We start from the raw sequence: 5,000 nt of genomic DNA on the forward strand, positions 1-5,000 counted from the left end.
TCACTGACACGCACTCTCTCTCTCTCTCTCTCTCTCTCCTCTCTCTCTCTCTCTCTCTCTCTCTCCCTCCCACTCTCTCCCTCTACCGCTCTGCCTCGCCATCCCGGTGACCGGGAACAGATCCCGGTGACCCTGACAAGGATAGCCCGGGCTGCAAACGGCGACGCACGAGGACCAATTTCACCGGTTGGCAGCTCGAGGAGCTGGAGAAGGCTTTTAACGAGAGCCACTACCCGGATGTGTTCATGCGCGAGGCGCTGGCGCTCAGGCTCGACCTCGTGGAGTCCAGGGTCCAGGTAAACAACAACAAACAACATGCAAACAATATTATGATGTGACGTGTGAATGGGTCTTCACTCCACTCGTCTCTTTCTCGCCATTATATTATATTGCTAGTTTGTGGTTGCATGGAAATTCATAAAGCACTTTTAGGTTAATTCATCTGCATGCTTTTACGCTCGATAGGCCTAATTAGATTGATTTTTTTTTTTGGGGGGGGGGGGGGTCATATTTCTGCCCCCTCTGGCGTCTGGTTGTCCTGGTGACGGGGCCTGGTGTTGTGCTCTGTTTGTCCGTGGGGAGACCCCGTCTTGAGACAGCTATTTGTCAATTATAGAGCCATCAATAAGACTGCTGGTGAATTATGCATCGGGACACAGTATTGATTTATAGGCTAATAAAACACAAGCCGGTTTGCTGAGCAAACGGAAGCATAAAGGTGCTTCTACGAACCATAACAAATTATACAATAATGACACAGGCTAATATGAGGGCTAGGGTATTCTCTAAGATGAATTGTCAGATAAATATTAATAATAAAGGCTGCTTTAATTGTGAAATGTGTGCCCTGGAATGTCTAAACTCTTATTTAAATACAAGATAATTGCAATTGAATATAACATTAACATATTATTAGAATCATATTTAATCATTATTATAGAGTCACTTTGAGACACAGATCTATTTTTCAAGTGAGCCCTTTTCAATTACTAGCCTACTATTATTATTATTATTATTATTATTAATAATAATGATATTATTATTATTATTATTATTATTATTACTGCTACTAATTATTATTGTTGCTATTTTCATTACTATTATTACTATTACTATTATTATTATTATTATTGTTATTATTATTATTATGAATAAAAGTAGTAGTAGTAATAGTAGGCTATTGGGGCATAGCAGTAGTCGTAGTCTAATAGTAATAGGCTAGTAGTAATAGTAGTTGTAGTACAAGTTGTGCCATAAGTATAATTATATATTAAAGTATTATATTACATTTTAAAAATTGTTGTTGCTATTACAGATGTCCTTTCGTTGGTGTTTTATTTCATGATAATTTTATAATATTGGTGTTTTATGTTATGATAAAGTTAGGCTATATTTTAATTTCCATTATCCGAAAAAAATATTGTCAGTTTTCTATTTCCCGTGCAACATCAAATTTTCCCAAACTGTAATTATTCTCTCTAAATAAAATATTCTAAAAGTCAGAACAATGAATGAAAAACACACGAGACGATCATGGCTTAACATTCTAATTGCTACCAAATATGTTAACATTAGACCTGCTATTTTCATGATTGGATTACGAGGGGGAATTCGTTCAGGAAGTGTTGACGGCCTTGTGATCCCTCTGGTTGGAGCGAGGTTAGCCCGGGCTTAACCCTGTTAGCCCGGGACAGTATATAAAGCGATAACTAGCACGCTTTATGGACGAGCCTGTCCGGGTTCACGCAAAGCATCCAAGAGAAACTAGCATCTTACTTAAGGACGAGTAAATCACCGGAAATAGGTCTATAGAGCCTTCCTCTTATGCAAAATAAAAAAATCTAAAATCTAAAATAAAAAAAATAAAAAGTATAGTAGGCTATAGTATAGTATAGTATAGTATAGTATAGTATAGTATAGTAAAGTATAGGGCTATTGTTAAATTATTTGATAACATAACATCTCTGTCTTGTTTTGTGTTCGTGCTAATGTTTGTACATTTTTGCGGTTCTCATTCCTATTTCAGTAGCCTAGTCCATAACTTCAATATATATATATATATATTTATAATAGAAATATTCCTATTTCAGTAGCCTAGTCCATAACTTCAATATATATATATATTTATAATATAAATATTCCTATTTCAGTAGCCTAGTCCATAACTTCAATCAAATCTACACAGGGCACTCTCACATTCTGGTGGGGTGTATTGGCAAGGAATTGAAGCGAGTTTGCATTAGCCTATAATATTTCTGTAGGCCTAGAGAAAGAAAGAAAGATGGAGAGAGAAAGAGAGAAACGGTGCGAGAGAGAGATAGATGGAGAGAGTGTTTGTTTGGATTGTGATATCTTGTTGGGGGGATGTAGTTTCCTAAACCTCGGCGTATTATTCCCTCAAGCTGCTTAGCCCGTGCCTTTGAGCAGATACACCCCAATACCCAACATTACACATTCATAAGGAACACGAGCGCATTGTCGCCATCTCAAACATCATTATGCGACACATACACACACACACACACACACACACACACACACACACACGCTCGCAGCCCACTCCCGCGTGCCTTTTACGGGTTCCTCGCGTTATCAGCTTGTACCAGCGGCCCGGCGGTGGGCACGCAGGCGGGGCGGTGTCTCTCTCGGCTCGGCGAGAGAGGAGGATGAGGAGGGGAGAGGAGGGGAGGGGAGGATGAGGAGGGGAGGGGAGGGAGGCCGGGACGGGCCGGGACTCGGGCTGCAGCAGCGGCAGCAGGAGGAGGAGTGAATAGAGAGAGATAGGGGCTGAATTAGCCACGGTAGAATTAAACGTAATTGAGAGAATTACCTATTAACGTTACTGACTCAATTGACAATTAAAACCGTCCCGGCGCATCTGTGCTTCTGCTGTCGGGGGTTGTGACGCGTCTGGCGATCTGACGGGACGGATCAGGTGACAGGGGGGGTGGGGGGGTCTGGACTTATTGGCTGGGCTGCTGTATGTTTTGTTTAGGATTTCACTGCGTTTAAGGCCGTAATTAAGGACGGAGAGAGGGGAGAGAGGAGGATCTAACCTTTGACTTGTTTGTTTGTTTGTGTGCTGGCCCGGTGGGTTCCCAGACACGGATCTCATTTATCGGTGGACCAGCTGGGTCTGTACCGCCGTTTGGCACCGTCAGTCACGCGCATCTTATTGTTACAACAACCGGTAGTCCTGTTTTATACCAAATACTTTTTTTTTGCGAGGTTTATGTGTTCGACTGATGCGAATAGCATGAAATGTGCATGTATGTTTTCTTTTATCCTAAAAAAACATTGCTTATTCATTTACAGGTTATTCCAAATATTTGAAATAGAGATAGAGAGAGAGAGAGAGAGAGAGAGGGAGAGAGAGAGAGAGAGAGAGAGAGAGAGGGAGAGAGAGAGAGAAAGAGAGAGAGAGAAAGAGAGAGAAAAGAGAGAGAAACGTGGTCTCAGTGGGTACTTGAACCAAAGTTTCAAAATGGGAATTTCTCAGAATATTAATATTTTCTTAATACAAAATATGTATTTTTTAACTGAAAGCACCGGTCGTCATCTCCATGAGCAGGTTTTATGCGTGTGAACTCTCACAAATTTCTATAAATATTTTCCCATCCTATCCTTGTGTGTGTGTGTGTGTGTGTGTGTGTGTGTGTGTGTGTGTGCGTAGGTCTGGTTCCAAAACCGGCGCGCCAAATGGAGGAAGAAGGAGAACACGAAGAAAGGCCCCGGACGGCCGGCGCACAACTCCCACCCGACCACCTGCAGCGGCGAGCCCATGGACCCGGAGGAGATCGCCCGGCGCGAGCGCGAGCGCGCCGAGAAGAAGCGTCGGAAGCAGGAGCGCAAGCTGCTCAAGTCCCAGAGCCGGCTGCAGTCCGGCGGGGATCTGTTCCACACGCCGGGCGGCTCCGACAGCGACAGCGGCGTGTCCCAGTTCACCGACAGCGAGCAGCCCCCCCCCGCCGCCGCCGCCACGAACGGGACTAGCGTCGGCGCCCTCCGCCCGGAGCCGTTGGCGGCATCGGTGGGCGGAGGAGGAGGAGGAGGAGGATACCAAACCGAGCCGAGCTGTGACCAAACGCGAGCGGGATTAGGTCTGCTCCAGAACCACCACCACCACAACCAAAGAACCGCGGGGGGTCCGGGGTTTCCGGGTGGTCCGGCGTCCCCCGGCGACGGCCCCACGCCCGGCCCCGGCCCCGGCCCCGGCCTCGGCCCCGGCCTCGGCCCCGGGAGCTCCAGGACGGCGGTGGTCTCCGCCCTCCAGAAACGCAACCCGTTCAGCGTGGAGAGCCTGCTGTCGGACGCCACGCCCGCCAGGCGGAAACCCCCCCCGGAGTTCCCGCCCTCCCACCCCGGTCAGCGGCCGCCCCTGGTGGGCAAGGGCCACTTCCTGCTCTACCCCATCACCCACCAGCCGCTGGGCTTCCTGGTTCCGCAGACCGCCCTGAAGACCGCCGCGCTGCCGCCGGGCCAGGATCGCCGCGCCGACGAGGGGCCGGACCCGGGAGGGCGGCGGCGTGCGGCGCCGACGAGCGAGGGCAGCAGAAGCCCCGCCCACCCCGCAGCCAACCTCCCGGGTCCCGTGAACCCAGCCTCTAACAATAATAATAATAATAATAAACACCGCGTCAACAATCACGTCAGCAACGGGCCGCTCGAGACGCCGCCGCGGGAACTCCCGGAGAGTTTGATCAACGGAGGAGGAGCAGGGGGGGAGGGGGGCGCCTCGGCCCAAACGACTTTAACCAGAACGGGTTCGGGCGCGAGACGCGGCGAGGACGACGACGACGGCGGCGGCGGTTTGACGACGCAGACTCAGGCGGACTCGGACGGCGGCCGGGCGGAGGTCGGCGCGGGCGCGAGGGAGGAAGAGGAGGAGCAGGAGGAGGAGGAGGAGGAGGGAAGGAGGCGTGGCGCGTCTCCGGAGCGAGGCTCGGAGTGTTCGGGGACGAACACGGACTGTGACGACGCAGAACCGCTAACAGACGGAG

At 48.9% G+C, this 5,000-nt stretch overlaps 1 pseudogene across 1 annotated transcript in view; it reads left to right on the top strand.

The window, feature by feature from the left end:
• Positions 1 to 5,000, top strand: part of LOC311328750 (homeobox protein unc-4 homolog) — a 6,146-nt pseudogene that overhangs the window by 1,126 nt on the left and 20 nt on the right. Inside the window, exons 2-4 of the transcript in view lie at positions 121 to 296; positions 3,674 to 4,855; positions 4,949 to 5,000. The exon at positions 4,949 to 5,000 is cut by the window's right edge and continues 20 nt beyond it. The product of the transcript in view is annotated as a homeobox protein unc-4 homolog (transcript). The remainder of the gene's footprint in view (positions 1 to 120; positions 297 to 3,673; positions 4,856 to 4,948) is intronic.

This window comes from Borostomias antarcticus (genome assembly GCF_949987555.1).
Source record: "Borostomias antarcticus genome assembly, contig: scaffold_658, whole genome shotgun sequence".
Lineage (NCBI taxonomy): Eukaryota > Metazoa > Chordata > Actinopteri > Stomiiformes > Stomiidae > Borostomias > Borostomias antarcticus.